This window comes from Colletes gigas, unplaced genomic scaffold (assembly GCF_013123115.1).
Source record: "Colletes gigas isolate AHSC1104 unplaced genomic scaffold, ASM1312311v1 Colletes_gigas_Sc00009, whole genome shotgun sequence".
Lineage (NCBI taxonomy): Eukaryota > Metazoa > Arthropoda > Insecta > Hymenoptera > Colletidae > Colletes > Colletes gigas.
In genome coordinates, this window is record NW_025106638.1 from 6,033,777 (window position 1) to 6,050,168 (window position 16,392).

The window sequence follows — 16,392 nt, forward strand, 5'->3', positions numbered from 1 at the left end:
CCAGACCCAATAACGAGAATATTTTTCAGCTCTCCGGTATCGATGGAACGATATCGCGAGCAAAAAGAATCCGAAACGCCAGAAGCTTGTCGCGACGCGTTTCCCTGGCTCTTCGCGCAAAGGAACGAAAACCCGTTAGAAATTGTTCGATGCTACTCTTGCATGTCGCGAACGGGCGTGCATGCTCTCGCAGTCAGCGAGCGGCGCGGTGGTGGTTGATAGCGCGCATGTGTGCGCGTGTAGAACGAGGAGAGCAAGTATGCACGTCCGCCATAGGGCCTTTCTCGTCGTCGAGTTACGAAGCCCGAGTAGCGAGCGCGTCGAAAGAAGAACGACGGCGGCGTGAAAGTAAAGAAAGTGGGCCGCTCGAAGTAGTATTCAACCTAGTACCCACCTTCCTCTCCACCCCCTCGGCCACTACGATTCTTCCTTCCGTTCAAGGCTCGTCTAATCGCGGGGAATCACGTTCTCGAGCTTTGATATTGTCATTAGGACGTCAAGATGGTTTTTAGACCTAACCTCGTAAAAGAATTCTTCGTTCCTTTCCACGATTACGTCAACAACTGGTAGACGACCGGTTTGCACCGAGGCGACAATTTTTCATCGAATATCTGTTTAAAGGGGATATTTAAGGAACCCGTACCGTTTATGATAAATAAATCGCCTCTCCCTTCAACTTATTCTGAAACTTGTACTCGATCTCCGGGTTTCGCGGCGCAACGAACAAAACAAACTCGTGCTAATTTCTTGAGGTAACCCAGTATCGATTACCGATCGGAGGTCTCGCTCGCGAACCCCGAGCAGCTCGTCATTTTTACCAACAGGGACAGAAAACACCGGCGTATTCGTAACAACGAAATGCAAATTGATCGTATTCCGTCAGAGATTCTAGAAAGTTGTTGTCAAGGTGATTGTTACGCGCTTGGCCCGGGGCCAATATCAACGTCGCTAAACGCCAGCATTGAAAATCGTCTCCAACACATTCTCGAGATTATCGCGCTTGCTAACGCATATCTTATCGAGCCATAGTAATAAGTATCGTATTTATCGAAGAAGAATCGTAGTCTCGCGAATCGAGCCTAGAAAATTAACTATTGCCGTTACACGAGTTCTCGATCTGTTACTCGGTATTTAATAATTAATTTAAAAATTGTACTTTGCTGCAAGGCAATATAATTGATCCACTCGTGAAATATTATTTTCTTGAATTCACATTGGCATGCCAGGCTGCTGACTATCGTGTTACATTCGACCCTGGTCGTTCCTACCGTCGCGCGTCAAAGAGGTTAGGGCTGTCCGCGCTGCCTGGCTCGTATAAAATCGAGAAGTCGTCCGTTTCTATTCTCTTCCTTTTTGGGGCCAGTGTCGTGTTCCTCGTCCGAGTCGTGACCTGTGCGAGTATATCGAGCAGAGCTTCCCAGGGTCGCGCGAAAAATAACCCAATTAGCCACAATTGTCGTTAATGCGAACCGAAACGTATGCTTCCGCGACCAGTGCACGTTGTCAAAATATAAATTTCCCTTTTTTATCCTCGTTAAATCGCACTTCTACCGTCGTTCCATTCTTCCGCCGAGGAAACGATTGTTCCAGCACACTCGTCTCGAATAATTAACCTTGGAGTTTCTTTAGCTTGTTCTGTTCATCGATGTGACGAGCCGCGAACAACGGAATGATATTTAAGGCTCGTTTTCACGCGGCAGTAGAAGTCAGTATTTTGCAAAGTTACGGTTAAATCGACGGCCCGAAGGTATTGCACACCGCTCGTAAGAGGTTAGGTTCGAGTTTGACCCGTGTCTTCGTTCAGTTGAAAAAGCATGGTCGGTCACACTGGCTGCGAACTTTCCCACAATTACGACAATAAGAGACGTGTCACGCGGTGTTATAATTATATGGAAACGGTTCTGCGTGCTTTATCGAACCGGCGCCACGCCTTTGTTCACTGAATATTTTCGAGGGAGACAAAAAAAGAGATAACTTTAAAAAGCTGTTCCCGGTTCATAACCTCGTTAACAACGTTAATAATGTTGCTAATCGTGGCTCAGTGGATATCTCGCCACGTTTGCAGATCTCTAAAGATATTTCTATGTATATTCGCGGCGCGTAATTTTCCTTTTGTTTTGAGTATTTAATTAACGATTCGCGGGATCGTTACCGAGCAGATGGAATAATGAGAAAGGAATGAGGTAAAAGATCGTAGCACGTGATCGAGTAAAACATATTCTGCTGCCATTGTTTCGGACCTCTTTGAATAAAATCGTCACGGAATGGATTAGATTTTCAATAATTTTTTAATAAATAATCAATTCAAAATATGATATAAGTATAAAGATATATGAAAAAATAACAAGCAATGCATATTAGGGACTGTTTCAAAGTTTATTGCTCTGCAAAAAATTATAAGATATAAATTTAGATTTTGTTTGCAAATATATGTTCCTCGATGTCCACAAATTCAGATAAACCAAAAATCATTACAATACCTTACTTAGTTCCAATGTTATACTATACAGGGTGTTCGGCCAGCCCTGGGAAGAAATTTTAACCGGAGATTCTAGAGGCCGAAATAAGACGAAAATCAAGAATACCAATTTGTTGATGGAGGTTTCGTTAAAAAGTTATTAACGTTTAAAGTTTCGCCCATACTGAATTTTTTTCTCGAAAATGCGCAGGATTTCGGGGGTATGTCTATTCACCAAAAATGATTGTAATTCACCCCCGCAACCGAAAATAATTTTTCCAGAACGATTTGAAATTTTTTAATTTAATTGTTAATAACTTTTTAACGAGGTCTCAGTCGAGAAACTGATATTCTTTATTTTGGTCTTATTTTGGCCTTTAGAATCTCCTATTAAAATTTTTCCCTAGGTTGGCCGAACACCCTATAATATGACGACTCCAGAATATACGTTTCCGCGACAATGTAGCGTTGAGTTGCTGGTTCGCCCGAGCGAAAAAGGCCTCTGGTGCAAAAGGATTAAACCCAAGAATAATATTTTAAATGCTTTCGCAATGAAGTTAGACCCTTTATAATGTTTTATAAATTTTTTTTGAGACAGAGCTTTCTCCCAATACGAAGAATATCGTCGTTCGGCACTAAAAGGGTTAAAATTAAACTAAATTGACAAAATACATACATACGTACAAAATTATATATATTTATGGAACGAATGAACTTTTGACGATGAATCATGGCGTTCTTATAGAAATTTAGTCCATTGTATCTCGAACAAAAATTTTTGCGATCGATCGTATTCGAAGGTGCGAGCGAATTTTAATTTGCAAATGTAAGTTACAGTCAGAGAGCAATATTGGTTAATTCGGGACCGAATTCGCGGGAAATTACGTTTGCCGCAGGTATATGCTCGCTAGGGGTTTTCGAAGTGGGGCCGATCAACCGAAACGATCGTTTGGAACCGGTCGTTTTGCTCTGCTTAAAACAATTTTCGCGAAATATTATTTTCTACCTCTATTTTTTTCCCCGCGATAATTCGCACGATATTCCTGCCAACTACGAAAAGTGAAAACGTTAAATTTCTGATGGCCAAGCCGAATACAAAAAATAAAATTTCATATCGATACTTTGTTAATTTTTCTACAACCAATATTAAAATCGAATTTAAATTCGTTGAATAGACTGTTTTGGAAACGAACACGATGAATTCGCGACAAGAAAAAACTTGTCATTTTTTACAGTTTTATCGTAAGGACGCGGGAGGACTACGTTGGTGAATGCATTAATTTGACTTTTACGCTTGAACGTGTCGTAAAATAATTCCTTAAAGTTCTCGGTAAAAGGAAAAATTTATATCTCGTCTCGCGTACGATTCTCTTCTTTTGTTGCTCGAACGCGACGCATCGTGGCGCACAATACGCACATTGACGAACAAACAGTCATAATAGAACGATACGCACGTACATCTTGCTACAAAATTTACGTGAACGGAAACGCAGGGGATATCGAAAACTTTTATTCCGTATACTTTACGTCGAGCGACACGCACGCCTCTCGCGTGCACACGCGTTACGATCTTTCACGTTCCTTCGACAGTTTTCTTTATCGATTCGTTGTTTCGTCGTAAATATTCGCCGTTTCACCCGTTTCCACGTAACTCGTTAATAATTCAATCCCGGTAAATGCGCGACAATGCGAATTCGCTGTTTAAAGAACAAGCTCTATAGCCACAGGTTCCTCGAAAGAATAGAAACATCTTGTGTCATTTTGTTTTGGTGAGCGCGGTTAACCGAGAGCAGCTTGCCCTTGCAAACGATCGTTGAATACAGACTCACTTGACACGCACACTGAATTCGTTAGACCCGCACGTGCGCGTATTTAACGCACAGCGGCCGAGCATCGTTTCTTTTTAAGGCGGCCGGTAAACACACGCGTGCGCGTACACAAGACGTTTTTGTGAGGTTATGTACTTACGCGTGCTTAAAAAAAAAAAAGAAAAAAGGGTCGAGGCGAAGCATCCGTATACTTCTCGGTATTTATAGACCACGACAGCCATTAAATCAGTCACAACGGAAATAATGTTCGAAATATGGTGGAATCTACTGCAACATCAATGGCCGTTCACAATACAGTGAAAACTCGATAAATGTCGCTACTCCGGGTCCGGTCAGCAACACTTACGGAATAGGAGAATCGTCTTTCGAATTTGATTGTAGTTTGCCGACGCTTCGAACGTAGAAAGAGTCAGTAGCTAAAGAAGAAAGAGGGACTGAAACTCGGATTTATCGCCCCAGTTTAAATATCCGCGTCAGTGTGACCACACTACTGCACAGAAGAAAGTTTTTTATTTTTTACTTTTTGTTAATAAAAATTTCACTATCATGTTAGGGAGATTTCTCTGATTAAAATGAGGCTAAACACGATATAAATCGGTCAATATTTGGTAGCATAATATTGAATTAAATATTGTACTTGCGAGTCTTTCTCTCTTTATTTATCCTTCTTGTGCTGTCCTTTTCTATGTTCGGAAATATCAAAGAACGACGCATCGAGGTGCTGGCTACATTTATCGAACGGGAGGTAGCTATTTTCAAACGGAACAGTTCCACCGTTTCGTAAGTGATCAAAAACTGCAACACTTATGAAATAGGGGGTTTCGTTAGCTACCACTGTTCGATAAATGTACCAATCCACTGACCTTGCGAAGATACGAGTACACAATATTTAATTCAATATTATGGTAACAAATATTGGCCGATTTATATCGTGTTTAGTCTCATTTTAATTAGAAAAATCTTCCCCACATGATAGTAAAATTTTTATTAAAAAAAAGTACAAAATAAAAAACTTTCTTCTTGTACAGTAGTGTGGTCACGCTGACAGGGACATTTAAACTAAGTTGACGAAGGCAATAAAGATTTTTAAAGAAAGCCGCTACGTCTCCGGTTACACTTCGCCTCACTGGTTCAAGGGGGATCCCCCTAGTGGTGGGGATAAAAATGTATCATTTATGGAACAGCTCTTGAGGACATTTATCGAGTTTTCACTGTACATCGTATTTGAAATAAAGTATTTTTTATTATTACGGATCAATAGTACCGAAATTTATATATTATTATCTTTATTATTATTTAAATAATTACACATAGACTGTGGTATGGTATTTTAATAAATGGCTGTACCAATTTGCGAGTACAAATTTTTGCGAAAATATTGATTCGTGTCGGTGTGTCTAATTTCAATTTCGAAGAGAATTTGTCGCTATTCCACGCCTGTGGCGGGTCATTTTCTACGGGACGACACCACAGCGATTCGAAACGACTCTATTTAACGACGAAAGCCACGCAAGATCCAGCGAACATAGCATAAGAGAGAGGATAACATTCCAGCGCGTAAAGAGAAGGAGGGACCCGTTGTAAATTTAGCGCACTGATCTCATTCTATGGCGAATCCGTGGACGAAAATAGACCGGAGTCGTGAACGTGTTATTAAGGTGCGTTTAGGCCGGTTCGATGTGCGTCGTGTAATCGGTGGCCGGCAGGTTGAATTGCACTCGACGAGACGCTGAACGAGCCGACACGCCGCCTATCGTGTTATATGTAAATTGAAACGCCTCCTTTATTAAGATTTCTCCGTACAATGTGTTCGACGTCCGTAGTAAGCAGCATATATTTAAAAGAAAAGAAGAAGCAAGAATGAAATTTCTATTTCACAGTCGTGGAAGTACGGAATGCCAAAAGGAAAGAAAATGTCGAGTTTTCGAGCGCCCAACGGTGAGATAGTGTCGCAAGTGGTAGCTTTCGTCGTACTTCGGTGCGTGACAAGGTTTATTAAAGACCGGCCGCGGTGACTTAATCTTTCCGTGTACTTTGCTCGAAGCCACCGTTTACTTCTCAACTTCTCTCCGCTTGTAACGCGATTTTTACAAACTCGTTGCGTTTATCGGGTCCCTCGCGTCGCGCTGGGTCAGAAATGAAGGATCGACGGCGAAACGCGTCGTTACGAGGTTACACGTGCACCTCGAGAGAAAAATTTATCGGCAAAAAGTTTCCACGTATGCATTATTACGTGATTTTTGTTGGTACGCGAGGAGCTTACGCGATTAAATCCGCTTCAGAAAGGGGTTAACAGCCGGCACATAAACGCACCTTTACGATGAAAACGCACTGTAATAGGAGGTGTATATACTGTGCGTACGCGCATTCGTTCGTTCACTCGTGGAATGAGCTCGAGCCGAGTGTAGTACCGGAGTGGCTGGCAGGTGGCGTTGCGAGCGCGACGCCAATCGAAATTTCGGAAGGATGATGACTGGGGCTTCTCGCTCCCAGAAATTGTGATCTCGTTTTTCTGTCACTGACCTTCCGCGAGCGCACACGTCCACGCGCAATAGGACGTTGTTGCACGCGGCCCGGCTATTAAACGATTAAGCAAAAACGGACTTGAATTCGAACTACGACACGTGATTATTGGAACTCTTTTTCCCTGTCCATCGTTTTAATTTTCTCCCAGTCGATACACGTTCTAGGTTATGTAGAAAAATTTATTGTACAATAAATACAAATTTCAAGTGGCCAAGTTTATAAAACATATATCCAATTATAAATTTCTTTGATACGTGCGTTTTGTTTCGTAAGATTCGCTCTCATACGATAACCACTGCATACGTTTACTGTTTTTACGACGTTTGCAACCGCAATAACGAAACAAGCGATACACGAAAGCTATTGATAATCCGAGTCGGAGATCACCGAACCATGTGACATCCTCAGAATGCAAAGCATCGCTCGCAATGGCGGAAATCCAAAGGAGCCACGAAGTACATACATACATACATATACATACGCTCAGCCCCTGTGGCAGTGGCGGTTGCTTCGCTCAGTTTTATGAATTCCCTTAGGCACGCGTTTCCTTCCATCAGCGTGGACATAAATGCTCGCTGCTGCGCGTCACACAGGCATTATGCCACAATAATTACTAATGCCTGCATTACGTCACGCTTATATACGCGATACACGCCTTCAGGGAAATCCTGCGCGCGTTAACGTCATTAATGTCGTCGTGTCTTCGAAACGTTCGATGCCGTCAGAAACGGGTCAACCCTTTGCAGAGCTGTTTTTAACCCATTAACGACTACTGTCGCTCAGTGACGGACGATAAATTATTGCGCCACGGGGTCGATTCTGTTGCCTTTAATAACATCGACGGAACCGAATAATTTTCAGAGAGATACATATTAATCCAAGCATGTACGATGGAAAATCAATGTTTCTAAATTTCTTTACTCTTAGTCCAGTAGTTCCCAACTTGGGGTGTATGGATTTTTTTAGAAAATTATGTTGTATCCGTTTTTTTTCTTTTGTTTAAACGACCTATGTTTATGTGATACTTTATTCTCATTTAATACCATAAAATATACTGACAAAATTTGGTCGTTAAAATCCGAGACAACCTGCGCAACATGGCCGGATTCGAAATGAAAAATTAAGAAACGCTACTTTTGTCAGGTCGATTTGCGTTGATCGAAAATGGCGCTCGTCTCCAGTTGAGAGCGACACGGGATCGAATGTCTGCCAGGTGTTTTCTACTTCCTCGGGTTACGCGCAACAACGAGTTTGTATAAGGGGCTGGTGGTACGGTCGTATGAAGATTTAAGGTCGAACGATCTTGCGTTGAAGTGTTCAAGTTGTAAGTTAAAAACGAATCACCCAATTCAACAATATTTTCAGTCAGTGAAAATGCAGCGCTATTTTTGTGAAAATTGTGAAGAATTAGAGATTATAAAGAGAACAGATATCGTGAGGTCCCCAGGAGAAAAACCCTGGAAGGAATGCGGCACAAAACACTAGGTCCACCTTCGTAACGCCCTGCGGCTAAGCGAGGCCTAGAGAAAACGTCGCCCATTGGCGGACGTACCATCTTGCAACCTAACCTCAGACACCCGCTTAATCTTGATACGCAAATACTAAATCAGGAATTGGGGGAGGTAAGTAGTGGACAGTTAACTATCCATTACTAATGTTACAAAACACTGGAGAAATGATAAAATTAGGTATAACCTAAAAATGATTAGCCTTTGGAATTATTTCGTAGCAAAAGAAGTTTCGTTGGCGCTGCTCTAGATTAGTGTAATCGCGATCGAGACCGAGCGGACCAGATGGTCTCCTGTGACGCATCCGCGGAAGACGCTCGTCTAGAAATAGAAAATGACCGTGCTGGGAGTAGACTCAATAGCGACAAAGCTTTTCACCGTTTGTCTATGGTCAAGCGTTTCGCGCCAGCGATCGAAGAAGTCGTCGAAACTTTCGCTCGGTGGAAGGAGAGAGAGCAGTCTGTGCCACACTTCACAGATATCAACGCGTCGTATTATCTGTTTGTGTCTCTCAGATTATTCTCGATAACGTATTTGATAATTAAAGGATTTCGTCGCGCGACACTGTATCGAACAACGCGACTCTGCTATCCGATACAAAGAAACGAATAATGAGTTATGTATTAATTAAACGAAAACACGATCGCTTTGATCAGCTGGATCGCGCTTAATTATAACTATATACGAGATAACGAGGAACTTTCACGCTCTTTGTGTAAATATTTAGTTGTGTTTTAATATAAATATTATTGAAAAGTATGGTAATTCGAAATAGGAAGCGTCTTATCGATTTCGATAATTTTCAAATATGTTCTGGAATTCAATATTTTGAACAAGTTTTTTTTACACGTATAACCCCTGGTCGACTTTATTGAAAAGTGTCTGGCGACCGCTTATCTACTGTTTCTATATACATATCAGCGGTTCGCAGTAAACTTTATTTCCGAGATATTTATAAAATTGTGCGTCGCGCGAGAAAAAATATAGTCCAACCTTAACCTGATCCGTAAAACTAATACTGGGTTGTACTTAGGCCATCGAGTATCGAGCTAAACAAAACTGCTGCGAACCACTTATGTGTTTGACATGGCGCGGAAGAGTGCACTTGCATCTTTCGACGCCTAACGAATTGGGGCCCCGAAAAGTTCGTAGGTCCCGCAAGTGCTGACCGGTCTTTCCCCTCCACTCGGCATTACCGCGGCAAAAACACGGGCATGGCAACAAGGAGAGTGGTGCGTCTCCCGACCAGCTGGTGGAACGCGTGACGTCACACTCTACCTACAACGACGCTGTGGCTGTCCTCCTCCTCACCCTCTATCGATACACTCCGACTCCCCCCACCACGAGTTGATTCCCCCACTCCAGCTCGCTGGAATATTCACCACAGCCGCGGGGATCGCCCGTGCACGTACACGCACACCGTCGTACGCGGCACGAGACACGTGTCAGGGCCGTAGCTGCCGTTGGTGCATCCAAGAGAATCTCGTTGTATCGTCACGCTATATTTACTTGTCGCTCGCGATGTGCACGAAAAGGGCCGCTTGAACTTCGTTGCTCGTCGTACTTATGCTAATACAAATCGATCGATCACAATGTTTTTTAGTATCGCGGCGCTTCGTACTGCTGATTCGTAAAGGGAAAAAGGCGGTTTCTAATTAGAGAACGGTCCCTCGATACGGCTCGGAACGGTCGACCCTTGCGTATTACTATGCAATTAGGCAGTAGTCAATTATTCGTAGCGGCCATTCGACTATATTTGAGAGAATCCCTCCGGAGAGCTCCAAATTTAGCGACTACGGCTATTGAAAATGGTTATTTCACTATTGCTTGGGAGATTGTATCGCGTAAATTAATAACTAAGGGCGTTATTTTAGCAAAAAGTCTTTTTGTTGAATACAAAGACGGACGCAAGTCTTTGTTTCGATGTTTGGACACGTTTTATAAATTATTTCGTACATCTTCGGTCGAATCGAAAACGATATCGAAAATGTTCGGTGTCGTTCGTGTAATCTGTGGTTTCCGATGTGATTTGATAACGACGATCGTGTCGATAAAGGAGCGCGAAATTAAACAAGAATCCGCGTACTAAGGAAACACGTTGGCGGCACACGACCCTGATTCGCATTGGATACACGCGCCTACTGGATGGGGGAAGCCGAGTATCGGCGACACGAGCCGATTCATCCCTACCAAACCTCGACCGATCTCTCCAGCTCGAGACTGGAAGAGTAGTGGGGCGGCATTGGTGGGGATAACATCTGCTCTTAGCGTGATTGCCCTGTATTGATGTGGCTTTACGGCGCGCGGCAGGCTGCGGACAACAAAGTAAGCTCACGGTCGTTAATGTTCCCTGCTACGTGAAATTCGAGGCCGACAGAATACTGCGCTACACGTACGACTCGACGTGCTTGCCGCGTTCCAGGCGAGATTCGCAAAGTTACGGCACGAAGCAGTTCGCCGGGCAAGAAATGCGGAGACCGTCGATACGGTCGAAACAGGTTAAAGATCGACGACTCTGGTCCGTCGACAGGACACTGATATACAGCTAGTCGCAAAATTGATCGTTCGCGCATCTTGGAAATATATGTACTTAACGAACTCGATATGGGCGACGCTTTTTCCTGTATAAACTTTTTACCTAGGCAGAACGTTCTTTATTATTAAATATCAGAAATGGCTCACTGAGATATTTGAACAGAACATTTAATAGTTTTAACAGGAAGCTGGTCCACCGTGTGAACGCTTCAGTTCTGGCGCGCTGTGAACCGTTCCGTATAAAGGAATTTATTTGACGTTTCGAATTCGGTTTACAGGAGAATTCGCCATGTAATTTGAGACACCCTGTGTAGGGTCGAAATCGATCTACGCGACGAACCGTGCACGCGAAACGTGCGTAACGAGCGATGTCGCAATAGATGCGTGTAATAGCTGCCATAATACCCTATATAAATCACATAATTAATAATAAGGTATCGTGTTTATTTTGGTTTAAAGTATTAATATGTTTATTAGTGTATTATTAGGGAAGGTATATAAACTGTATTCTCCATACTTTATTTCTCAATGATTATTTTCTGTTTGCGATAATTAAATTATAGGCCATTGCATTTTATTTACAATTATGAATGAACTCCATTGAAATATAATTTATATTACGAATCTGCGAACAAATATTTTACGTCTCGTTCGCCTCCGTAAAAACATACGTCTGATTTCTTTTTTTTTTTCTCCTTATTTTTACTTTATCGAAAACTCGATTGTTGTTTCAGATAACCTTTAGATAACTTCGAGGAGGACTTTAAAGGTCATAAAACGTTTATTGTTTGCGCATTAAGATTAATTTTATAAATTACATAATTGCTTTTGGAAAACTTATTATACGCGAGTAACGTCTCGCATAGTGTTTTAGGTTATGCAATATTGGCGCTAATAGAAAAACTGTTGTGCAATTACTTTCAATCTGGACGTGATATCGACGAACGCGTAATTTTAATATCGGTGTCAACGAAAATATCATCGATTCTTTTTTGTTTTTTTTACAATTAATTTCGCGGAGCTTGTTGCGTCGAATCTGCCCGTTGATAATACGGTATCTGTGCGTGTGTAATTTGCTCGAATAATAAATAACGTGCACGAAGAGTGGAGGAGGTCATCGATTAGAGGCTGGACTCGAAAACTGTTATAATGTAGGTGTTTAGGTTTTCGTAACAGTTACGAAGAACTTTTATTCCGAATAACATGTCTCGTGTTGGTAATTCTGCTCGTCGAGTCTAGGGAATTTTGCGTTATTGCGAAGCCGGCGATTCGGAGAAAGTGAGGTGTGCGACATTTTCGTCGTTTCCCTGTTATACGAGCTGTTTTCGGCGAATAGAAAATTCGCAGAAATTTTATCGGATTTTTATGTTCGTCGAATTTTTTTCAACCTGTTGCATATCGAGCGCGTTATTTTTATTTCAAATATCGCCAGTATTATGCAACGGAGCGCGCGTTCTTCGCAGTGTTCTCGTTTGTTGTTGGAACTGTTTTTAACCAAATAAAAGGAAACTACGGAGAGCCAACACCGGGGCAAAAATAAAAACGATGCATTAAACATTTTTCCCATAAATTGCTGGAACTTTCAACGAGACCCACGCAAACGAATTAACACGGACATAATTGTACAAATGGAACGATATTTTTACGAATATATAAATTACAAGATTTCATTAAATTTGTTTTTTATCGGACGGGGACGGTGTTTGTCCAACATTCAGTGTAAAATTTAATTCTCTGTGTTTAGAATATGGTTTAAAAAATTTTTTTTTTTAGAGTGTTTGGAATTTTTACGAATTTTTTTTTAGAATTTTTACAATAAACGAGCGTGCAATTTGTTTAATGTGAAACGCGTTGCACGGTAAGCAACGAAGACTGGCGACGAACCAAGGTCATATAATCACCGCTTACGGCTCATAAACTTAGCAAACGCGTCACCAGGTCGATTCGATTTGACGTAAGACTCGGTTGCCGTACGGCTTTGCCAGTACGTAATAATCGTAATCGCGTGTTCCCTCGTTTCTTGCCACTTTCGCTTCCTTGTCCGGGCTCCTTTAAACCCACCGTGCACGATTATCAACAGTTTTCGACGCGTGGCAGTTTTATGTCGCGTCTGCGTCGCGGCGAAGTCCTTGGTTTTATAGAAAGTGGGTCTTTCCTGCAGTAACCTAATTGGCCCGCCCGTTTAGAGATTTACTTTCACAACAAATTGCTTGGAAAAATTATCCCATCCTAACTGTTTCATGCTCGAAAGTTATTAAAAAATTAAATTAGAAAAATTTCAAATCATTCTGGAAAAATTATTTTTGTTTGCGGGGGTCAATTTCAATAATTTCTTGTGAATAGACATACACTTGAAATCCTGCGAACTTTCGAGAAAAAAATTCGAGAAGGTGCGAAATTTTTCGATAAAATTAAAAAATTTCAAATCGTTGTAAAAAAATTATTTTTGGTTGCGGGGGACAATTACAATCATTTCTTGTGAATAGACATACACTTGAAATCCTGCGAACTTTCGAGAAAAAAATTCGAGAAGGTGCGATATGTTTCGAAAAAATTAAAAAATTTCAAATCGTTCTAAAAAAATTATTTTTGATTGCGGGGTACAGTTACAATCATTTTTGGTCAATAGACATACCCCTGAAATCCTACGCACTTTCGAGAAAAAAATTCGAGAAATGTCGACAAAATTAAAAAATTTCGAATCGTTTTGAAAAAATTATGTTTGATTGCGGGAGACAGTTACAATCATTTTTGGTCAATACACATACCCCCTGAAATCCTAAGCACTTTGGAGAAAAAAAATTCCAAAATAAATTTGGGCCTCTAGAATCGCCTATTAAAATTTTTCCCAGAAGTGGCCGATCGCCTTGTATATTTCCCCTTGTCCATTGTATTTATAGACAAGAACGATTTTAATCTTGGCCGCGTGTTAACGTTTAAATAGACTCATTTATTTCAGTCTTACGTATCATACGTTTACTTATAATGTGTATGTAATTTATAATATTTTCTACAGCCATTGGTGATAATAATATGTAATAAAACGTATTTATTCGAATAAAATATCAATTCGATACATTTGTAATAGTATACAACGTTTAATTCCATAACAAAAAAAAATTAAAACTTTGGGTATGAATCTATTGATACAATCTACTCAAACGATCTTCATTCTCTCTGAAAGCATATCTATATCGATCGATAGACCGACAGAGGCAAGCAATTGTTTCATCCACTTTCCACTGCTCGAGAAACTTACATAAATATGATAATATTTCTTGTCGTGCATACACGTTAGAATACTTCCTGCGCAGAGTACAGACAAAAGGGTTATTAACCCGTTAAGTTCTAAATTATTATTCGATGTTCCTCAATAATATCAAAAAGTACGCGCTTGTACACCGTAGAGTGTAAAACGAAGTATGTATTCGTTAGCGGTAAAGATAATGAAACAAAATGGTCGCATCATCGATTAACGGTTAACGGGATTCTAATAGCAGTGAAACAAATGAAATTTTTTAACTAGTAGTGCAAAGCCAGCAGTCATTAACTAGTTACGTATTGTAAGCAAAAGGCAAAGAAACGATTGCTTTCCTGTTCTATTTTAAGAAGCATCGTAACGTCGGGATTCACCCACTGTTTCGCGTGTCAGCTATCGGCGATGAGATGTCGCTGTCGTCGTCGTGGCGTTGTCACGATGCACCGCGATACCACTCGTAACGGTTACCCGTGGAAACAAAGTCGTTCTAAATAAGAGCGATTCTTTTTTCCGTTGTCTTCGCTTATTGCGGCTATAGGAGAAAGTCGACCGAATGGCCACGACCTATTTAACGATTGCTTCGTGCAATTACAACGGTAACATACTCTTCGAAACGCTTTGGAGCTTGAAATTCAAAATTTTATTCCAACAATGGATAACCAATAAGTCCAACTTTTAGCAATTTATTCTTGCCTGTTCGTTGCGAAACATTCCATTCTGTGATTACAATTTTTATGTAGATAAGAATTCTTCGAACGAAATGTCGTGTCAACGACTAATCGAAACTTACGTATTGCACAGTAGTGATTTGCAACAATTTTCACCTGCTTCCATAATTTCTCGAAATTCAATTGAATTAAAAAAAAAGAACAGCGATAAGTAACTGGGAAAAAATGGAGAAGTTATAACGGTCTCGAGAAAACGGTACTGCGTCCTTCGTAGAAACAAGCCTTCCACCGAGGCAGGAGAGGGGTGTCTCTATCAGCATGAATTTTAAAGAATCTTTGTCTCTCGAGAACGTTATCTCGGGAATATATCTCTGTTCACAAAAGAATATCGTAGTATCCACATCCTTGACGTGTTTTTCTTGCATTTTCGACTAATACTTTTACTCAAGATCCAAATCGAGATCGAAACGTTCGAATATAATATTCTGATTTTAATAACGCTTCGACTCGTTGCCATTTTCATATTTATATTAAATATTTTACAGCACACGTTTGTGAAATGCTTGCAAAAAATATTGTAAAACATTCCCTCGGTTGATTATTTTTAAAACGAGTCTCCTCGACTCGGTAAATATTGTCGTTCGAATGTATATTTTATATGAATAATTTGCGATTATCGTCGAACCGTAAATGGTGGACGCTTCGTCGATATCTCTCATAATTGATATCTTTCTCCTCGGGTTTATCGACGCGAGCGAGCCAGGCGGAGATAAAGCGCGCAGGGCCCGTTTAAAAGAAGCGCATTAATTCGGATGAAATTCAAAGCACCGCGGACAGAGAAGGGCAGGAGGGAGAGAGGGGCGGCGAGGAGGTGTTGCACGGTCGCGCGCGCTTCAAAAAAGAAACTTGCCCGTTTCATTATTCGAGCCGCGAGTAAAAGTACTCGCGTTGGCGCAATTAACGAGGCACCGAGGAATCCTTACCGGAGTTTCGCGCGTACGTGTTTATGCATACACGCGCGCGGTACCTGTTTGCTATGGCGAAGGGTATTCGAAGCCGAGCGTTAACGATGCGGTTCTAGCGAAACAAAACGATATCCGTGCGCTCGTGTAAAATTACTAACAACGTAACTTGATTTTAAATGTAACTCGTCGATTAGCAGGCACCGACGACCACTTCAATCGAATATCTACTTGAAACGATTATAAAACCGCATTGCTGGTATCTGCAGGAAACGGGTTATGTCGATCGTGATTTAATGGAATTTACTAGAATATTAAAAATCTATCGTTCGGATAAAAATTTTAATATATTGTTTCACCGATGATTGAAATCTTGAGAGCGTAATCGGTCCGTTAGAAACGCCTATACATCTTTGTTCGCGCGCAAGGAGAAAGTGATACTGTTTTCATTGAGCACGGGCCATGCTCGTCACTAAATGTGCTCGTCCGCGACAGGCAGACAAACGGCGTCTTCGCGAAGGTGTGCGTGCGTAACCTGCCGCCGTTCAGGGGAAGGGTGACGCGCATGCGCGAACCGCGCGGTAGTATACACTCGGCCAGTCGTGACGTCACGCGACGCCCGATAACACTTTTGTTGTCGTACGGGC

General features: G+C 41.4%; 1 protein-coding gene across 1 annotated transcript in view; it reads left to right on the plus strand.

Annotated features, from left to right (window-relative positions):
* LOC122397397 overlaps positions 1-16,392 on the plus strand; it is a 100,321-nt gene that overhangs the window by 65,677 nt on the left and 18,252 nt on the right. The window lies entirely within an intron of this gene.